Here is a 7021-nt window from a genome sequence, read left to right as displayed (position 1 = left end):
CTTTCTATTTTACATGAGCCTTTGACAGTAAACCTCCTTACACTGTTTTGGAAAGTATGAAGAAGATAAATTAGGAAGGAAGATAAAAAGAAAGAAGGAATACTAGTATGATGTATCAATGGCACAGTGCCACCTAATAGCATTACCGGCAAAAATTCGTTTCCCTGTCTAATCATGAGGGACATGATCCTAAGTAGGGGGCATTCTACCAAACATCTAGCCTAAACTCTACAAAAATGTCAGCTTCAGAAAAGACAGAAAAGAGGAGAGGCCTGTTCTTTATTAAATGAGACTAAAGAGATGTGAAGATGACTTGAAACACTTGCTGATGAGGATCAAAGACTCCAGCCTTCAGTACAGATTATATCTCAACATAAAGAAAACAAAAATCCTCCCAACTGGACCAATTAGTAACATCACAAAAAATGGAGAAATGATTGAAGTTGTCAAGGATTTCATTTTACTTGGATTCACAATCAACACCCATGGAAGCAGCAATCAAGAAATCAGACATCGTATTTCACTGGGCAAATCTGCTGCAAAAGTCCTCTTTAAAGTGTTAAAGAGCAAAGAAGTCACTTGGAAGACTCAGGTGCACCTGACCCAAACCATGATATTTTCAATAGCCTCATAGGCATGTGAAATCTGGACAATGAATAAGGAAGATGGAGGAATTGATCCCTTTGAATTGTGGTTCTGGCAAAGAATACTGAAAATACCGCAGATTGCCAGAAGAACAAACAAATCTGTCTGGGAAGAAGTACAGCCGGAATGCTCGTTAGAAGAGAGAATGGCCAGACTCCATCTCACCGACTTTGGTCATGCTGTCAGAAGGGACCAGACCCTGAAGGACGATATCACGCTTGGTGAAGTAAAGGGTCAGTGAGAGAGGAGAGGACCCTCAAAGAGATGGATTGACACACCGGCTGTGATGATGGGCTGAAGCACAGCAAAAAGATGGTGAGGATAGTACAGGACCGGGCATTTTTTGGTTCTGTTTTATGCAGTCACTATGCATTGGAGCTGACTCAACACACCTAACAACAACAACAACAACAACAAAAGCGAGGTGACAACAAAATGTAGCATGTGCTCCTTGATCATAAAACCAAAAGCACAAAGGACATTATCAGGACAATTGGGGAATCTGAATACGGACCTTTATTAGATAATATTATCGTGTCAGTGTTGAATTTCTTGAGAGTGAGGACAGCATTGCGATCCTGTAGGAGAATGTCCTTACTTTTAGGAGATGAGTGCAGAAGTCTTTAGGGGCGGTGTCTGTAGTTTATGTGGAAATGATTCAGCAAACCAAACCAAACAAACAAGTGTGTGTGTGTGTGTGTGTGTGTGTGAATGAAAGAGAAAGTAAATGTGATAAAATGGTAATAATTGTTGCATCTCCCTGGATGAAGGGCATTTGTTGCATTGGTCTTTCCGTTTCTCTATAAGCTTGAAAAATTACAAAATAAAAAGATGGGGAAAGAAAGGAATGAAGACAAGGTGAGGAAGCCATTTGTTATCTGAAACTGTGCTCTGTTTAATCTCCTTAGGGGCACCCAATTCTGTTTCTGCAGGAACTGAGACCAGGGCTCAGTGTTTTCTGTTTGTTGTTTGGAGGGCGGTGATAGTATGGAGGCCCGGCCAGAAAACTGCGTTCTCAGGAGTGCTCCCAGGCCTGGGGTACTTGAACCAGTAACCTGAGGAGCCCCGATACCTCTAGGCATGAGTTCCAGGGAAGTGGCCGAAGAAGGGGTATGAAGGTCTCCAATAACAAATGTGATTCCTCCTTCCACCTTACTCTCACCACAGCCAGTCACACCTGCCTCGATCCTGGTCCTTGTCTGGATCTCCACCCAGCACTGCTTAATTCTTTCCTTGAAGCTGAATGAGTTAGGCCAGGTCTGTTACCCTCAGCCCTGAGAAGAGGGTAGACAGGAGGGAGGAGGCCTGGGAGCATCCTTCCTTAAGGGTAGTCCTCCCGGACCTGCCACTTGGGCCACAGCCGCCAGTCTTGGCTCTAGGTGGAGCCTGAGGGACAGCCAGCTGCTGCATTGCCCACAGCCAGCAGGTGGCAGACGTGCCCTTCCCAGGAGCTGCGGCAGGCTCTCAGAGGAAATCCAAACAAAAAGAAAGCAGGACCTTGCCTGGCTGCCTGGGCCTCCAGACCCCAGTAGCTCTCAGAGACTCGGAAAGCTGCTGCCACCCTGTTGGGCTGAATTCTAGGGGGAGGAGAATGAGAATGACTATAATCTCAGCTCACATTTATGAAGAGCTGACAGTGTGCCAAGGACAGTGCTGAGTGCTTTTCATGTCATTTATTGCACACTACAGTTTGGTATTTTAAGTACCGTAGTTATGTCCATTTTAGAAGGGAGAAAATTGTGGTTTGCAGAGATTAAGTTGTCCAAAGTCACGTAGCAGGATATAAGGGAGCCAGCCTTGTTCTTGCTGTATTCCCCATTGCTTTGAGGGCTGAGGCAACCACAGTGAGCAGGTGCTGAGTGAAGGGCTAGAGGAGAAGGAAACAGAAGGGTCCCTAACCATGAGTCACAGGATACAGATCTAGGTAAGAGATCAGGGCCCCTGCCCTTGGACAGCTTTAGGAAGGATCTATCCAGACTGGTCCAGGCCTAGCAGGCCAAATAGTTGGCCATTTGGCCCCAGCAACACTTAGGGAAGGTATAAAAGTCAGCTGGAGCCTCAGCCAGCCCACAGGGGCAAACACATCTCAACAAAGAGCTCCACTCAGATTCAAAGGCACACAAGCCATGCCCACTTCTACCACATCCATTCCTGGTCCTCAACACGTCTCATAAAGCAGCATATGGTCACGCTGACCCAGCTCCTCACATAGGGCTGGAAACAGCTGCTTCTTGTCTGTGGAAAGTTAGACACTTTGTAACCGATCAGAGAGACTACTTGAAATTCACCTGCTTGTCCATCTACTCCACACTTGGGCCTTCTCAAGAGCTTTATGCTCAAGACTCAGGCCTTACTAAGGTTACGGAATGTTAAACTCCCCTAGTCACCATCAGCATGTCTTAAGAGTCTTTTCTTAAGATAATGTTGTTTAGTGGAGAGAGTGAGATGGGACAGAGAATAGACTCCTATCTAAGTCTTACTCATTTACAATGTAATCTACTTGGGGGTAGGGGACACTGAGGTCTAATTTATGTTCTGTCTTTAACCTGGTGATAATTTCAACCCAGGTTCTTCCTGTACATTTCAGAATTCCCAGCCTTCTGGAAAACAGAACAGAATGGCAGAGGCTGAAAGCTGAGTTGATATGTTCCAGGAGTTAGCTGATGAAAAATATTCTCATTTGTTATTCTCAGAGGATAGACAAGCAGAGTAGGGAGGAGGTAGGGGAGACCTGACCTTGGAGGCTAGAGGCTTGGCTCAGAATCCTCAGCAGTGACATCGTTTGCCTGATGGGAAAAGGCTGGAACTCCGAATTCACCCATACCTTCTTCCTTGGGTGTTGGACCATGCATCTGGGCTGCCAATCACCAGGGATTAGTCCTAAGGCCAACTGGGCAGAAGACCTCTGCACCATGGCCAGGTGTGGTCTGCAGCACCTAGGCTCAAAGGTAGACCAGGGACAAATGTGTCTACCTCAGAAGGACTTGTCCCTTCTGCTGAACAGAGAGCTCAAGACCAAGTCAAGTGGTGGAGGTGACTGAGGATAAGAGTTGTTCACCTCCTGGTCATCAGCCCAAGCATTGCCTCATGTCATCCTCACACTCTGGTTCCTGTTGCAAACATCAGCTCTGTCCTGAGATGAGCAGTTATGCAAAGCCACTCAGTCCTTTTCAGTTACAAAGAATCTCGCTCTTTTTTTTTTTTTTAGCATACAAGCTGCTCAGTGCTACCTCAGGCTTGGCAAGTACGCAGGAGATTGGCTTTAATCTGAAGCTTAGGTCAGGAAGGAAGGCTATAATGGGGAACACTGGAGACCCAAGAGAAGGTACTGGTTAGCCGTCCCTGCGGGTGGTTTCCTTATTGGGCGTTTGAGTGGAGCTGTTCGCATGACCACGGTGATTAGCCAGGAGGCATTTTAGACAGGAACCAGCCAGACCTTGATCCACAGAGGAGTAAGCTGAGGCTGTGTAAGACATGAGCAAATTGGGGCAGGGGAGGGACTTGAACTAAGCCTCGTGGCTCTGAGGCCGATCACCTGCTCTTACCTCAGAGGCTCTAAAGCCCAGAGCTGGACACACAGCCCTCTGCCCAGTGAACTAGTCAAGATGAGCTCACCCTGAAGGCTGGGCTGCAGCTTCCTGTGATGGGTGGGGATGGGGCAGAGGCTGGTGGGCACAGAGGGCATTTCTAAGCTACTGGTTCTCAAACTACAATGTGCATATGGATCCTCTGGAGAGCTTGGTAAGAATTTGTATTCCTGCACCCCAGCTAGGAGCTCGGGTGGGCGTAGTGCCTAAGGCATTTGACTGCTAATCAGAAGGCTGGCAGTTCAAACCCACAAGCCACTTCTCAGAAGGAAGACTGGGCAATCTACTTCCGTAGTGATACTGCCTCAGAAACCCAAGGAGGGATCACTATGAGTCAAATCTGATTTGATGGCAATGAGTTTGTTTTTGGTTTGGGCCCCAGCTGCAGAGGTTGTTCTTCAGTGACCCTGGGCAGGCCCAGCACATGCATTTTCAAGCAGCTACCCAGGTGACTGTGCCCCAGGCCACATGTTAATTATATCTCTTAGGCATGGACCTCCTAGCCAAGGAGACTTGCAGGCTTATGTTTCCTTCTGTGCAAGTTGCTGGATCTCTCTGCATCTCGGTTTCCCTAAGCATAGAAGTAAGGATTCCCTTACCCAATTTTACGTTTTATTCACTCCTTCTCAAGAGGAAAGTGGCACTGATGCTTCAGGTAAGTGATTGGTGAGTGGTATCTGTGCAAATCAGTCACCCCAGAGGTTTGGATCAAACTTACAGGGAGGGCTTTGGAGATTAGGGTGTGAGGTCAACCAGGACAAGGAGGTTGAATATCAGCACTCATTTTCGGATGTGATAATGAACTTGGAAGCCCTTTGAAAAGGCAAATGAACAAACGAAAGGATGGGTTGTGTCTGATGCCCACCCACATGGGCACAAACCCCCACATGAACCTTCTTGGACAACTGGCCTCAGCAAACAGCCTGAGAGTTCAGGAAAATAACTATGCACTGATGGGAACCAGCTCCAAGACACCCACTGCTGGGAACCAGCTCCACAAGGGGAACGTTCTCCCTTCTGTGCCTTCCACAGTGTGGAAGGGAACCAACTGGTGGTTCTGGGAGTGATGTGGGGTGGGGCTGGATCAGGGTGTGCAATGACATTGACACTCTGTGAGAGGAAACTGTTCCCTTCTCAAGTGTCTGCCAATCCTTCCAACCCCATGACAGAGAAGGGTCAGGGTGGTGTTGGTATGTCTGTAACACCCCTCTGTTGTTGTCAAGTGCTGCTGACTCGATTCTGACTCATAGTGACCCTATAGGACAGGGCAGAACTACCTTATAGTGTTTCCTAGACTGTAGTATTTATGCGAGCAGATCATTAGGTCTTTTCTCCTGCACTTGAACCTCCAGCCTTTTGGTTAACAGCTGAGCACTTAACCATGGCACCAGCAGAGCTCCTTAGCACTCATCTAACTCTTACTAATTCCCGTTTTAATACCGAGAAGCAGACTTCAGACTCAGGGCTGTAGTGTGGTGGTAATAGTGGCCACTCAGAATGCAACACCATTTTGTTTTCTCTATTTTTCCATTTATAGTAGTGACAGGCGACTTTACAATAAATTTGTTTATGTAGAGACAAGGTGTGTCTGTTTCACAAAAAATATGAAGAAAAGAGTTAAAGTTTTAGCAGAAGTTCTGAAGATGGATGCATTGATGACTAAAGTTTTGAAAAGACTCAGCTCACTGCTTAGCTGTCTGGGAAGACCCACTACTTCTGGTTTCAGGAAGAACAACATCAAGGTCTGTTGAAGAAGCCTCTAGACAGGAGTAACTTTATCTCCTCTCTGGAGCTGGAGTGTGAGGCCAATACCCAGAAGGATGCCTTTGAGACCATATTGAGCAGCCCAGACCTATAACACAGTGCTTACAGGCATAGAACTTGCATTGGGCAGACCTAGGTTTGAATCCCAGCTCTGGAACCTTCCACAAGGGCCATCTTGGGCAGATTGTCTAGCTTCTCTGCCGTTTAGTCTCATATCTGTAAAATGAGAATGATAGCAGCCCCTATCTCCCATGTTGTTAGGAGGCTTAACTGAGATAACACACATACAACACACAGTCCTTGGCATGTGGTAAAGACTTAAACAATGGTTGCCGCTGCTATCACTATTATTCTTATGGTTATTAGCAGCCGTTGTTGTGAGTCAGATTATTTTGTTTCTGTTTTTGCAAATTGCTGAGCGGTGGCTGGGGAAGGGTCCATTGAAGAGAGCTCGCTCAGCACAAACTCTCTTTCCTGGACCTTGTTTTGTCGGGTCACCATCGCATCACACCAACCCCCTCCCCCAGCACTTTTCCTGGGATCTTTGCCAAGTCCTAAGCCAGGAAACCTTGTTATATTAATTATGAAGAAAAAGCATGTTTTATTTAAAATCCCGGCTGCCGAATGTTCTGCCATGCTGTTTTTCTGTGACAGCAGAATTGCTTTTGCATTTAGGAAACCCTAATGAATTTAAAATATAAATATATCTGTGCTGATACACACATGTGATTTCCTGTGACCTGATTTCCCTAAATACTAGTGTACACTGCCAAAGCTAATGAGTTAGGCTTGTGCTTAGGTTCAGTGGTTTTTTTTTTTTTTTTTTTAAATCTGTAAGAACTCCCTCTGGCTTCCACAAGGAGCCCTGGTGGCACAGTGGGTTAAGTGCTCAGATGCTAACCTAAAGGTCAGCAGTCTGAATCCACCAGCCACTCGTGGGAGGAAGATATGACAGTCTGCTTCCATGAAGATTGCCAGCCTTGGAAACCCTATGGAGAGCTCCAATCTGTCCCATAGTGTTGCTA

This window comes from Orycteropus afer, unplaced genomic scaffold (assembly GCF_000298275.1).
Source record: "Orycteropus afer afer isolate SDZICR_OR568_19922 unplaced genomic scaffold, OryAfe1.0 scaffold00082, whole genome shotgun sequence".
Lineage (NCBI taxonomy): Eukaryota > Metazoa > Chordata > Mammalia > Tubulidentata > Orycteropodidae > Orycteropus > Orycteropus afer.
The sequence above is the reverse complement of the archived record's forward strand: the minus strand, read 5'-3'. Positions refer to the sequence as shown.